Source organism: Octopus sinensis, linkage group LG3 (assembly GCF_006345805.1).
Source record: "Octopus sinensis linkage group LG3, ASM634580v1, whole genome shotgun sequence".
Lineage (NCBI taxonomy): Eukaryota > Metazoa > Mollusca > Cephalopoda > Octopoda > Octopodidae > Octopus > Octopus sinensis.
Window position 1 is genome coordinate 106,569,326 of NC_042999.1, and position 16,553 is coordinate 106,585,878.

Here is a 16,553-nt window from a genome sequence, read left to right on the forward strand (position 1 = left end):
CTTTGGTAAATCCATGAACTGTCTTTAATAGTGTTTCCAGCTGTTTGCCATTTGCAGCGTATAGTTTTAGGTCATCCATATATAAAAGGTGGCTGATCGTTTTGCCGTAACATTTATATCCGCATCCAGTTCTATTTAGCATATCAGATAGAGGTGACAGTGCCAAGCAGAAAAGGAGTGGAGAGAGCGTGTCTCCCTGGAATATTCCTCTTCTAATGGGGATGTCTTTGGTTTTCATGAGTCCCTCTTTTGTTTGGAGGTGTAGGGCTGTTTGCCATTTTATTCATAGAGTGCTCTATAAATTTTATGATTGTTGGTGCTACTTTGTTAATGGCTAGTGTTTCGAGGATCCATGTGTGGGGGATGCTATCAAACGCCTTTTTGTAGTCAATCCAGGCCATACTGAGGCCTTTCTTCTTTCTGTGGCTGTCTTCAGTTACGGCTTTATTAATCATTAGTTGATCTTTACAGCCATATGAGCCCTTGCGGCATCCTTTCTGCTCTTCTGGGAAGAGTTTGTTTTCGTCCAGGTGCTTGTTCAGCCTTTGCGATATCACTGCAGTAAATGCCTTGAACATAGTAGGGAGGCAGGTTATTGGTCTGTAGTTTTCTGGTTTTGTTGTTTCATTTGATTTGGGAATTAAGATGGTTTTCCCCTTCGTGAGCCATTCAGGCATTGTCTCTGGCTCTGCTAGTATGCTGTTAAAGTTTTCATCCAGCTTTTTGTACATTCCTGTTAGATATTTCAACCAGAAGTTGGGGATCTTGTCATGCCCAGGTGCCTTCCAGTTGCTTAGTTTTTGCAGTGCCTGGGTGACCTCTTCAGTTGTTATGGGGGTCCAAAGTTGTTCAGATGCCGAGTTTGTTATTTTCATACTCCTTTTTTTTGGCTGTTCGTTCGCCGACCATATTTCTCTCCAGTGTTCGTTCGCCGACCATATTTCTCTCCAGTGTTCGTTCGCCGACCATATTTCTCTCCAGTGTTCGTTCGCCGACCATATTTCTCTCCAGTGTTCGTTCGCCGACCATATTTCTCTCCAGTGTTCGTTCGCCGACCATATTTCTCTCCAGTTATTATTATTATCGAACTCGGAGTTCGATTCCTGTCAGTGACCTGAATAATAATAATAATAATGATAATAATGATGATAATAATAATAATAATAATAATAATAATAATAATAATAATAATAATAATAATAATAACAACAACAACAGCAACAACAACATCGAAAAATACCTTAGGAATGAGAAACCATGTTCAAAATTTCTCCAAGACGCCTGATGAAGGCTGGAGGGTATATCAGCCGAAACGTTGTGTTAACAACAAACAAGATGAGGACAAATATCTGTCAAATGTAAATAATGTAAATAAGTAATATTTTATTTCACACAAAAGAGATAATTAATTACTGAGAGTTCACATTTCCACACATAGACAGAACTATGATTATATATTTTTGTGAATTAAACTAACGAGGTGCATAATTCCTGAAGTATAAAATATTTTATATTGCCATTGTGGATTATATTGAGACACGGTCTGGTTTAAACGTCAAAAGAACAAACACATTGCACTGATTCAATGCTGAGATGCTAATGACCCTCAGTGATGAAATAACTCTCTCAATTAGAAGGCCTACTATTACACTGCATAGATTCATGAATGCCTATCTACTATATTGCCTCTGACATATATTTAAATAACCTAGATAGTTATATTTTCCCTCTAGAGCAAGCACAAGGTTGTTTCAGTACTGTTCTAGGAATATTATTCCTCGTTCATATATAATTTGATCTCTCTACAATTTTCATATATAAAGAGATTACTGAACTCACTAAATTGTTACTGTCACAAAACTAGAGAAGTTAGAACAGCCTCCAGATAATAAATCTCTTTCTCTCAGACTCAATAATGAAAACAAGAATGGGTTTATTATAATTTTACCGGTGCAATATCCCTTATTGTTTGCTTGAAAGAGTTAACACATCTCATTTGTAATATCTTCATATTTTGGCATGAACAAAATGTCGGAAATCAGTGCCCCACGCTGAAACCAGTAAACGAAAATTAACGCAGAAACGTGCTCACATACACAAGCGCATACATACGCATACATATATATGTGTAAGCGTGGGAATTTGTGAGAGTTTATGTGCATAAAATATACTCATGCAAATATTTCTATGAGCTAACAAGATCTTCACACAAACTCAATTACAACCAAAGCAGAGTTTGGAATTTATTTATTACCAAAAGGCCTCAATTTTTCTGTGGCTTTAGAGTACAAAATTGGCAATGATTATATTAAAAGAACTCATTTTGTTGGTGAAGAATGAAACTGTTTTAGTAGGTACCCAAACCATTTCATAGCTTTATTTTTCACCTCACGCCCTGCAACATATTGCTCTTCTGCTCCAATCGCTTTTCATAAACTTAGGAGTATTTTTCTGGGAAGTATATATATATATATATAAATATATGTATGTATGTATGTATGTATGTATGTATGTATGTATGTATGCATAATATATATGTATGTACGCATACACACACGCACACAAACACATACATGCATTCACAACACACACATGCGTATATATATACATATTTATGTATGTATGTATGTATAGATAGATAGATAGATAGATAGATAGATAGATAGATAGATAGATAGATAGATAGATAGATAGATAGATAGATAGATAGATAGATAGATAGATAGATAGATAGATAGATAGATAGATAGATAGATAGATAGATAGATAGATAGATAGATAGATGTTAATCTACTACATTATCACAAACAAACATTTCTCGTCTGATTAACACAAGAATGCGATAAAGAATCTGAATAAATGAGACTTTTATATAAAATTGGAATGTTAAGAAATAAATAGATACACGAACAGATAAATAGATGAAATAGTCAAACTGCCTCTGTATTGCTAATCTTCATTCTTATTGTTTATGCTTCACCACTTTCTTCAACATATCTTTCTGAACAATTGTTACACATGGATCGAAATCTAATATCGAATGGATATTGTGATGGTGCTTCCTATATGCTCTTTGAACCAATAAATACTGTACATTCATTTCACTTCCCTACATTCTGATAATGAAACACTGGGCAATGTATTATGCATTCGAAAGCATAGGGTTAAAGTAGCAGAGAATAACACTTCTATAGGTTACGTATTTATTCACAGATATGCCCCCTTTTCCATTGGTTCCTAACAGATTGATGATGATTCAGTATATATTCTGTACGGCTGAATTGTATTACACAGGAAATAAGCATTGCATCAAACCATATACTTACTTGTGCTTAAATTTCCCTCGAACTTCCCTTTTAATAATCTCTTCTTATCTCACATTGCGCTTCCCACTATCTTAAGTCACTCTCTTTCTCGTCCACTCAAAGTCTGTGACTTTCTTCTGTTACCCTTTCCATTATTGCATTGCTACTTTTCTTATTTCAAATATTTTACACAGATATTAAGCTACTTTATTATTTTTAAATTTGTTTCTTCACATTGATTTCCCTGTAAAAAATTATTCATTTTAGATTGAAATCAATGCTGCTCCTGCATGGCTTTGACCGTTAATTCTAAAACAAATTAAACAACGAAAAATGTATATGACAACTAAAGAATGTTCATCATGTACAGCTAACAATTCAGATTGCAGTGAGATTATTTTGTAGCTATCCCTACACTGCAACAACTGGAATCTAAGGATTCCTCATATATGAATCCTCACATTTATAAGTATATAAAGTACGGAAACAAATAATCAAGTGTATACGGTGATGTTCAAATCTATCAGAAAAAAGAAGCAACAATGTCAATGATTAGAATTTCAAGATGGCATTAAAATAGTTTAGTTTCAGATCATAGGGAGCATGAAAGTGTGGAACAGATACGAACCAAAATCTAGACTTAAAAAATAAACCTTGTTTACTGTGTTCTTTTCCACTCATCAACAATACTTATTTCTTATATGACTATAGCCTTTCCAGTTGATAGAGGATAAAAAACAATAATTTATATTATCATTGATGTTGATATCGATATCTTGTGTCAAAGCAGATCTCATGAAACAAAGCTGTGATCAAAAGGCATTCTAGCCGTGACCATCATATTTTGTTTACAGATGCAATTTATCTCAGTTTAGATTATCCAATAAAAATTCGCTCAGGTTAAGGCAATAATGTGTGATGTACATGAAAGGATTCTCTTGCTAGTTTTGAGAAGTGCGGTTTTTCCAACAACCGTTGTTCCCCTCAGTTTGATGACTGAAAGTTGCAATCATTTTTTTTTTCTGTGAATGTATTAACCATGTAACTTCAATGAAATGATTTCAATTTAATAATAAATACTATGTGTTTAATTTAGTTTATCAAGAAATCAGCTCTTAATCCAGAAAAAGAACAAAGTAGTAAAACCCATCATTGGGGTGGGGTCTATTCCATTTCTCAGACTGAGGTAGAACTAAGCACACTGTTTTTCACATATGGCATAATTTAGGGTCAAACACTTAGGGCTCTATAAATTAGATTCATTTTCCCTTTGTTCCTGAATTCTGACTGTTAATGTGCCTTATATAACGTAATTTATAAATAGTTGTGATATTTTCATTTTTAAAGCGACTTCATAGTAATGCATTTATTTATTTCAGATGAATATGGTACTTAAGTCACACATGTATATATATGTATGTATATACTACGACGGTAAATATATTTTTCTATTTTTCTTACTTTAGATATTAAACATTCGACTAGATGTCTTAATTTTAATATATTTGTTTTGCCTTGATTTCATCGACCGCCGAGGTCAACCTTGTCTTCCATCCTTACGTGGTCCATAAAATAAGAACCAGTCAAGTTCTGAGGTCAATGTAATCGACTAACCTCCTTCTCCAAACTTTCAGGACTTGTTCCTAAAATAGAAAAAAAGCGGCGGGCTGACGGAACTGTTTGCACGCCGGACAAAATGCTTAGCGGTATTTCGTCTGCCGTTACGTTCTAAGATCAAATTCCGCCGAGGTTGACTTTGCCTTTCATCCTTTCGGGGTCGATTAAATAAGTACCATTTACGCACTGGGGTCGATATAATCGACTTAATCCGTTTGTTTGTCCTTGTTTGTCTCCTCTGCGTTTAGCCCCTTGTGGGTAGTAAAGAAATAGGTATTTCATCTGCCGTTAGGTTCCGAGTTCAAATTCCGCCGAGGTCGACTTTGCCTTTCATCCTTTCAAGATCGAGTAAATAAGTACCATTTACGCACTGGGGTCGATATAATCGACTTAATCCGTTTGTCTGTCCTTGTTTGTCTTCTCTGTGTTTACCCCCTTGTGGGTAGTAAAGAAATAGGTATTACACCAATCTTTACTTTGTAATTCAAATTCCATTAAGCTCGACTTTGTTTTCATCCTTTCGGGTTTGTTTTCATCCTTTCACTGAAGGTCGATGAAATTCCTAACCATCTTCCCCACAATTTGAAGCCTTGTGCCTATGGCAAAACTGATTAATTACTTTTGATTAAGACCAGACACAAATCATCGTGAGAATCAAACAATTAATTTTACAATTAATTGCACTTAATTTGATTTAAAACGTATTTAAAAACTTTAATACCGATACAGTTAATGCGATTTTAAAAATAAGATGTCGATAAGTGATAAAAATAAGATACGGTATTAACAGAAACAACATTTCATCCTCTTGGTATGAAGTTTTACTTTGAAGCTTATTTGGCTATGGATAACTTACAACGTTTAAGTAGCTAAACGAAAGCCACTGGGTAGATCAGAAAAGTTCAAACTGACTTTTATAGTGTACGTCATTTGCCACTTTAAGAATTTACATTAAGGAAATTATCTATTATATACGTAATTAAGAATGATCAATGAGTTACAAGGAAGCGCGCAGCTAATGATTTTAGTACAGGCTACTCATCAGTGGGTATAAAATAGCAAAATGGAATAGTTTGCTGAGAGTGGCTGAGGTGTAACAGATACCTTTTAAATGACCATGTGTATTAATTTTCAATGCAGTTGTGGATATACAAGAAGTTATTTCTGCTCTAAGGTACAAGAATATTTTCAGGTTCATGCTGCTATTCCAAACTACAAAGCCAAATAAATTGGAAATACCATTCTCGTAAAAAACAATAGAATCGTTAGTAGCAGATGGAAAAATAAAGTAATTAACCACGCCTATGCAGTGAGAATGGCTTTTATTAAATTAAACAGCTTTTTGAAAACACCTACCACTCTTTATGTAAATTCATCAATGAAGAATATACTGAAGAAGAACTTACCTGATCAGTAGTAAGAATATTATTATATTGGTGTACACTAATGTGCATGAGTAGGTATCAAATATTTTCATAATGAATGTGAGAAATTACCCAGATAACAAACTTCTCTATATATGATAATTTAGCTAATGCCACTGTGCTCAATGTACTGAAAGAAATGTAATTAATAATAATTATTATTATTTGACCAAAAGAAGGTAATATGAGGTCAGGGATAAGTATTATCTTAGTCCGATTTTGGCAAAAACAGGCGATTGATTACTCTGCATGTGTTACAGTCGTATTACACCACTTCAAGGAAATGTTGCATCAAAGAGCAAGATTTTGCATCTAAAGATGCTAACAAGTGAAGTGCCTTTCTGTGTTTTAAAAAATGTATAACATTGATTGATTAAGGATTACATTTCCTTTGAAAGAAATTTACGTAAAATGTGTACGGTACCCACAAGTATGTTCTCCTGGAATTCATTAACTTCGGGGCTGCCGGGAAATTAGTCAACATATTTGTTTGTTATATTTAATATCATTCCAAATGCTCCAAACATAACAACTAATGTTTCTGCTTTGAGATGCCACATTCTTCAATCTCCAAGTTCTCGTATTTGCTCAATTTCTCAAACGTTTTCGGAGATGTATTTTCGTCAGCTGAGATTGAAACATCAATCAAAAGATGATTTTCGAAATGATTTCTCTCTATGATATCTAGTCCTTTATCCTGAATTTTCTAATGAGTCTGAACACAGTAATTCAGAAAGATATGCTAAATTTAGCATTGTGCAGAATTTGTGGTGGTTTGCGCTCCCACCAATAATCTTTGTGATGAGGGTTGTATGTCTGACATATTGACCAGAGTATGTACTGCGCTATCCTATCATGCCTTTGCAAGTGCACTGTTGGTTCTAGTCGGCTGGTTCCGGATATTAAGTGGTTGATTTTCTCTGGATGTTCTCTGCATACAAAATATGGTGGGTTGCTTTCATGTTTCAAAATATTACACTGGTAGTTCCTAGCTGCAGGCTCCGATCTTGAGCAGTTTTAATACACCATTCAGATTTTGGCTTGAGACCAAAGCATTCAGCCACTGGAGTGAGTTTGGTACACATCAGGCTCCTTGACTCTAGTCAGGTACTTGCCATGCACTGGTTTTTTATCCCATTTCTCATTAGTGCATTGAATATTAGTTTGTTTGGCGTCTTTGTTTTGTGGGTGGGGCAATCCTTTCCAGTTGGAGACACAGTTTCTTCGTGTACACTGGTTCATCTAATTTCATTTCCCGAAGATAACTTATCGCATTTTTTGTCACAGATTGCAAAGTTTAGACATTATCATCATCAGGTAGGTAGAAGTCCCATGGTTGCGATTTTCATGGTTGCGATTTTCAATGCGATTTTCAATGAGAGATGAGATATGTTGAGATTATATTACGGTCAGCATGGCCGTAATCTAATGAGTGAAACAAGTAAAAGATAACCGCCATCTTTTCTCAGAAGATATATTCAGTCTTAAGTCGGTGATGCATATGCTGTTTAGGATGGTTAGTATAAAGGCACGTTGCTTGATATTAGTTTGGAAGAGGCACCATCACGCTAAAAATAGCAACCAGAAGGTGACTACAACCACACATTTTCACCGATACACATTAATTGAAATCAGGAGAATGAGCAAAAATTCTAAGTTCCCATACCCATAACAAAAAGAATCGTAAATCAAAAGGCCAGGCATACCCTTATCGTCACGATTTCAAACTTTGTGAAAATGTCACTTAATTATCCTCAGCGAGTTTCACTGACACGAGGGTAATAAAATCTGCTCATTTCAAACAGTGTGTATGATTACCCTATTTAAAGCCGTAGCAAATTTTGAAAGCTGATCAAAGTGAATAATAAATAGTAAAAAAAATATATTTAAATATAAGGATGTTATTGTAAACAATAATATCAAGTGGTATAGCATGCGTAAAAAAACATCAAGGTAATTCCATAAAGTAAAAACATATTAATTAATAATTAAGGGTGCTACGAATGGCACCAGCACGCTAAGAAAAAACAGCCAGAAGAAGACTACAAGTACAAAGTTTCACTGATACACCTTAATTAAACGAAGATACGGGTGTCTGGCTTTTCAATTTACGTTTCTTTTCGTTATTGATGTGGGGGCTTAGAATGTCTGCTACTTTCCCCGATTTCAACTTATGTGGATCAGTGTAAATTTGTGGTTGTAGTCATCTTCTGGTCGCTATTTTAGTGTTGGTGCAGCTTGTAGCAGCCTGAACTTTTAATTAATAAACTTTTACCTTATGGCATTACATTGATAGGTTTTTTACGCATGATAAACCTCTTTACTTTGCAGATCCTCATAATTAATACAATGGAACGGTCCGTATCATTTACAAACTTTGCTTGTGTTACAAGAAGCAGGCCTTTCTTTAAGGCGTGTAGTATGTGCAAAATTCATATGACACCTATTCAGTGAAAATTACTTGCCAGCATTCTTTGCAGGAATGAAGCAACTTTCCATACATGTAGAAAAAAAACGCTAAAATTTGGGCATATGAATATTGACTGATCTCTCTAATCTTGATAACTAACAAAATTTTATCTCCTATTTTGATTTCCAGCAAAAAGATTCATTAATAATACTTCGCTGTCTACTGTGTTGATAAGTCTCTTTTCTAAAACAATTTTATCAACAATGATACCAATAGGTCACGTCTCCCACTTCCATCCTTCTATACACTAACGAACTCGTTATCCTATCTACACCTCTCTTTGTTTCAGACACATAGACGCTATCAACATCGAACATGTGTGTACAAAATCTGTAGTGCAGCTTCTTTATTTAATGTAATCATATAACCTTCTTTACTATAAGTACAAGGCTTGGGCTCGATGTAATCTACTTACCCATTTCCCGAACTTACTGACCTTGTGCCAACATTTGAAACCATTATTATCATAGTTGAGGCATCCAGCTAACAGATTCTAATTATCATAATTAGGGAGGTGATCTGGCAGAATCGTTATAACACGGATAAAATGCTTAGCGGCATTATCTTTATGTTCTGAATTCAAATTCCGCCAAGGTTGACGTTGCCTTTCATCCTGTTGCGGTCAATAAAATAACGCTGGGGTCGATGTAATCGACTTAACCCCTCCCTTGAAAGTACTGGCCTTGTGCCAAAATTTGAAATCAATATCATTATTATAATTTCATATTAAAACACTTGTTTGTGGCTTAAAAGAGCTGTCACAGTTTTCGAACGAACCAGTTACAACTAACGATGTAAAGGTCAAAATGTTTATAAAATTCAGTATCACGTCACAAATTTGTCAGTTCAACTACCAAATTAATGTTAATAATTCCAAGCACTCATTTGGCATGGAAAATCCACTACCCACAATAAGAGAGAAAACGATAAATTTAGTTAGTGTCACACAGCAATGCCTTAATTTAATTAAAAACGAACCGGATATTGTGCAAAACAAATAACATAGAAACACAGCTTTAAAATGTTGTGGCATGAATTATTAAAGCATGATATACAAAGTGTTTACTGTTGTTTTTATACAAGACATCAGCACGTTTAACATTGTTTCCATAGAAAAATAAATTGAAACTAAATATAATTCAAATGTTGAAAATTAATGTCTATAATTTACAAATTAGGATAATGATTTATAATTTTCTTCAAGATCTTGATATAGAAACAGTGTAACATTTCAGCTAGCAGCAATATTGTAATATTATGAAGGGGGGGAATTGAGAAATGTTTTGGAATGTAATATTACCACTGACAGCAATACATTAATTGGTTAAATTGTGTTAGTTAAGAATGAATTAGAATTTATAATCAAATGTCAAGACATTAGTTCTTGATACATCTACGGATGCACTTAGACACGTCATCGGTGCTATATCCTGGCGTCACTAGGTATCTCGGGCCCGGGAACTTACATTCATTCTGTAGGATTCAAGATTTGATTAAACTATTGTCTGCTTCCTAAGCGATCGGTCACACTAGCCAAAACGATCGGTTACCCTCTTTTATCCCAAACTTTCTAGTTGGCTTCTCTTGCTTCCACTGCTCACCTTACGTTTCTACTCTCTTGTAAATTGGAACAATATACGATAAAGAATTATCTACGAAAACAATACCACTATCTTGGAATATCAAAAACGCAGTTCCCTATCATACACTTACTCGTTCACGTCTGTTTCACTTTTCTGATTTATCTCCAAATTAACTCTGATCCATTGAACCAATTACCCCATCGTTTCAAGGATGTACACCGTTACATTATCTAATAAGTTCGTTTTCTTTCGATAAAAAGTGTGCTTAATCAGGTTTGCGTGCTAAATATGGGTGTTCTTAATCAGGTTTCAGATCCAAAAATCAATTAAGCCCGTGACAATAAACTTTAAAATACTGATGGATACAACAAAATTACTTTCTAAAATATCTAAGATGGTGATTAATTTGGTGCACACTTCACACTTCAGTTCTTAGTTTACCTGGTACATCATTAATCAACCACCAAGTAGGGATGAGAAGCTAAGTCTAGCAAGGTAAGTTTTTGTTTCAGAAAGTAAATGCAACAATGTATGTGTGCATTTGACCAAATCTACTTAATAACCCAACCATCATCAGTCGATTTTTAATATGCTGAAATACAGAAAGTATAATATAATACTAATTATTATTGGTATTATAATATACACAAAAGAGTTCATCACGATACATACACAAGATGGTTGCTTAAAATCAGAGAATTATATGACACATACATAATGATCAAGAATAACCATTTATCATAAACACATTTCTTATTTAACTTTCCCGTTATTAGATTTTAACCTAAAACACACACAAATATATACCTATATATGCTTTCGGTGCGAATGGTTTTGTTATACGGTGCCGAGAATTACAAGCCTGTAAATAATAATAATAATAATGGGATTCATATAAGCTTAAAGCTTATAGCGATCACCGTGCAATGGCTAAGTAAAATAGTCTAATAATGGGGCATATTAGCCCTCGGCAGAAAAAAAAATAGGCTTTCCCATCTGTGTGGGACTCGAACACACATCGGTCTGTTAACGTAACTGTGTTGCCATTACACCAGTGAATTAGCCTCCCCGTTAGAGTTACACTCGGATGGGAAACCTACTATTTTTCTGTTGAAGGTTTATATGCCCCATTATTAGAATATTTTCCTTAATCGTTGCACGGTGATCGCTATAAGCTCTAAGCTTATATAATTATACAATTATCAATATATATATATATATATTATATATTATATATATATACTTTGTTTTTGTCCGGGAGTCTCTTTTTTCTCTTTTTGAAGTACAGGAAATAGCTAAGGTTATTTGGCTGCTATTTCTAAACTTCGGTATGTGGTAAAGCAAATCTTTGCTGAACTCTAATTATAAAATATTACATAAGTTTACTTGGTGAAATTATTGATTACTAGTTAATTAATTAATTTTACCCTTTGTTATTATTGATAATATAATTTTCTCCTAGATTATAAACTACAGATATTTTCTGTAGTATTTTTACTTGACGACAACGTGGATGGGCAGGGGAAGGTAATGAACCTCATTCCTATATTTTGAATTCGGCGGTACTGGACGTTGAATATGATCTGTTTGATACTGTTAGTTGGAGAGGTACATTCAATTCTTCCAGTGCTTTCGGATTTAGTATTGTGAAGTCCCATGCTGAAGAGGAAAATGTTTGGGTAAAGTATAAATTCTACATTCTTTATACCGATCTAATTCCGAAACGCGTCCATGGGTAATCAAATATCGATTGATTTTCGTTATTTTTCCTCTCTGTCTGAGAGGGTTGTTTTCGAGTACTTTGTTTGTCCGGGAGTCTCTTTTTAAAGTAGAGGAAATAGCTAAGGTTCTTTGGCTGCTATTTCTAAACTCCGGTGTGTGGTAAAGCAAATCTTTGCTGAACACTAATTATAAAATATATATATATATATGTGTGTGTGTGTGTGTGTGTGTGTGTGTGTGCGTATGTGTGTGCCTGTGTGCGTGTCTCTCTGTCCTCTCCCTCCCTCTCTCTCTAACTCTCTCTTTCTCTCTCTTTCTCTCTCTTTTTCTCTCTCTCTCGTTATATATATATATATAATTAAGGTCAAAGGGAGCCATCCCTCAAGTTCAGCATGCGTGTTATGAAAGTGACGATTTGAAGTCGTTCGACGATTTAGCATCTCTTTTCAAGCTTCCTATGCCCTATGCCCTTAATTATAAATGTATTTTGTACAATTATAAATTTCTATATATGAATTCACCTTAATAAGTCTATTTTGTATGCTGGACACCAATAAACTTTTTAACGATTTTATCCTTTATTATGATAATTGCATATATGTGTGTATGTGTGTGTGTGTGCGTGTGTGATCGTATGTGTGTGTATGATTGTATGTATATATATGTACTTAAATATAATTGTTAAACAGGATGTCAAACATTAAGGCAAGGCAAACATTTTAAGTCAAACAATATTACTATAGGAAGAAATCCTATAATAATATTGTATATAAGGCGCAGGAGTGGCTGTGTGGTAAGTAATTTTCTTACCACCACATGGTTCCGGGTTCAGTCCCTCTGCATAGCACCTTGGGCAAGTGTCTTCTCCTATAGCCTCGGGCCGACCAAAGCCTTGTGAGCGGATTTGGTAGACGGAAACTGAAAGAAGTCCGTTGTATATATGTGTATGTATATATATATATATATATATATATATATATATATATATATATATATATATGTGTGTGTGTGTGTGTGTGTTTGTGTGTCTGTGTTTGTCCCCCCAACATCGCTTGACAACCGATGCTGGTGTGTTTACACCCCCGTAACTTAGCGGTTCGGCAAAAGAGAACGCTAGAATAAGTACTAAGCTTCCCAAGAATAAGTCCTGGGGTCGATTTCCCCGAGTAAAGCGGTGCTCCAGCATGGCGGCAATCAAATGACAGAAACAAATAAAAGAGTAAAAGAGTAAAGACTTGAGATGTTTGCCTTGCCTTAATGTTTGGCGTCCTAGTTAACAATTATATCTCCACTGCATAACCATCGCGGCTGTAATCTTGGAGCCCCAATAATCCGTTGCAGCACTTACCTAGCGTACCTAATCGTTTAAATCACCTATGAACTAAACCCCAATACTTCATATATATATGTATATAGTGAGAGAGAGAGAGAGAGAGAGAATTTCATTCGCGTGTTAACCTTGGAGTTTACCCTATTAAGCTCAGCTAGATGTCCAGGCTATCAAACAGACAGAAATCAGGAGATTGTTTTATCAACAAATATCCACATAGTTTTTACAATTACACACAAGAATAAAAGAGTGAGCCAATTTACAATAAAAGCATCTGAATTCGATCTCATGAATATTGCTGTATTGTATAATAATATAAGCAAATATTGATTCTTGAGATGTCATTGACACGTACCGACTTCGACTCTTCAGAATTAATTATAAAAGGTATTTGCCCTAGATATTTGAGTTATTAATAATTTATATGTATTTCGAGTTGGGCGTGTTTACAGGCTTATATTTGTATAATACGAGCAAATAAGACCCTGGTTTGAAATTAACTGGTCAAGAAGAATGAATCGAAATGAGAAGAGAAAAAGTTTGAAATAAAAATAGTAAAAAGAAAAGCGGTTTTTATTTTTAGGCAATATAATAAAATATAGGCTTGTCAACAGTTTCTTTTTCAAAAAGTATTCTATAGAAATGTCCTTCAAATTGTTTTTATCGCTCTTGAATTATATTTATTCTACCAACTATTTAGCTATTTAGGTGAGGAATCGTACACATACGTTTATAGTTTTATCACAGTGAAATCTTATTGAATGCTACATTTTAGCAATCAGCCTCATTTTGGCGAACAGAATTAACTGAAAAAAAAAGAAAATCAATATCAAGGTAGTGTCTAAATCTGTTTTAGAAAACAATTCTGTATTTCTCTTATCCATTGGCAAAGTTGTTAAATCGCCTAGTAAAATACATTGCGCTTTTGTCACATTTGCCTCTACACTCTGGCTTCAAGTCCTGCGTAGTTTTGTTTTGCTTTCCATTTTTCCGGTGTCAAGATATAAAGTGAAAGCTCACAGCTGGTGTCGCCTTCTCTCCGCCAGCTGTCCTGGATGTTGCCCTATGTCAAGTATGCAAGAGGCTTTCGGCTCTTGCATTTTTGTGTGTCTGCTCGCGACTACATTGACAAAGAATACAACATTTATTACATAAATTTTCAAAATTTTGTAGAAAAACTGAATCCAAACAAACTGAGGAGAGTTTAGGTCAGCAACAATTTATCATTTCATAAATCTCTTTACATAAATTTCGAATCACTACTGTGTGTGATACGAAACCCAGATCATTTATAAAGATTAGAAGTTTGTTATTTACTGAGATAGAGAATGTAGTATTGCCAAAGAAATTTTACTCAGCAGTGAATATTGTGTAATATTATTCTTGAAGATCCCTTTTATTTGTTGTAGTTGCCATTTGCTTTAAAATCCTAACTAAGCATATATTCTTCTTTATCTAGCAACACGGAAGAAAATACGAGAAAATAGCCTTCCACCTTTGAAGTGCGTTTAGTTCAAATGTATTTTGTACTTAATAAAAGATCTCAGTTTCAAAGATCGTCAATTATCATGGTCTTCTCTTTCAAACTTTAACAATAGCTTGCCTTGTGGTTACAGGTATTATGAAACAACATGCTTATAGCCCTAGGCGAATTTACTTCAAGATCGTAACTTTTACCTAAGAACTCATGCTAGGTTTGGATGTAATGGTGAGATAATTTTTTTTAATATCAAAAGGTTTTCTTTATTTTTAACTAACAGAAGCTCGTGTTTGACCTTTTTATGAAGTCATCCCCTCTTTTCTTAATGATAAACATTCACGTAACAAATTATCGATTTTTTAAAAACTTTTCCTGAAATCATGAAAGATATCAATGCCCTTTTCGAAAACAGCAAACTCTTTCAATGACTCTTAAGTCCACGTTAGGATTTTTTTAATAGTGTTCTATCGTCTCCAAGTTGCATGCCGGGTGGATTCCTTGGTCGGCAGTTAAGTATCCTGCAACAGTAGGATATGGGATATGCTACTTTTCATTAGAAAATGCAAAAAATATCCCATCTGAATTGTAAAATTCTTTCCTTGAATAGTTGAAGTGGTGTTTTGTTTTCATATTGAATTTATAAATCGTATTAGTGAAAGTAAAATTATTGAACATACAAAGGCCTGGAAATAATAGTAAATAAAAATTATCCTTATCCGTAAATTTTAGGCTTGATATTCAGCGATTAGTTTTTATCCTTTTTTTATTATTCAATAGTTATGAGTCTAATGACTTCTCATTGTATCCTTCAACCGAAACCTGGGGACCTCTTTAGGCGACTGGCTAATACCTTCAGTTCAGAAAGATACAATGATGCAATTAACTTAATGAGATTAGCAGATACATACTAACTGACAATGATTAAAATTAGCAGGCACTTAGTTATTTCTATTATTTAAATATATGTTTTGTTTAAATATAACCATGCTGTTATCTATATCGGTTGTTGTTTTTAACCCGGTCAGCGCCGATCAGGCCGAAAATAATTCCACTGGGGTCATCCAGTATTTCTTCAAATATAACATCCAAAGCATTTTCAGGATCCTTTTAAACTATTGGTTGTGAGTTTAAGATTTGGTTGCTATTTCTGGCAGGCTAAACTACCATTAAAATGTTACCCCATTATTTTGTGTCATTACTGATTTATTTATAACGCAGTAAGATTTGAAAATATATTAAAACATTTTGTACACAATAGATACCATTTCAACTATAATTGGTCGAAAATTAGAGACAATTTCTAAATTAATTAGCCGGGATTTTTACAGGGTGGGTGACGCCTGTTTATGGCAAAGTCTACAGGCATGAGTATGTTGAAGCTACCAGTAACCGAGCCTGTCCTATATGCTCACTGGGAAAAACGAAAGCGCCCAGCATGCACTTATTCAGTGTTCGTGTATAACTGATTTATAGGTTTATGTTGAACAATTGTTACCACTTATATAACTGATCCTATAATCAACCGAATCTATGGTGAATATCAACCTACCACCTTCCGGGAAAATGTTTTAAAAAAGTTACAGAGGTTTAAAGTTTGATCATTTTCATCCAGTCAAGAAACA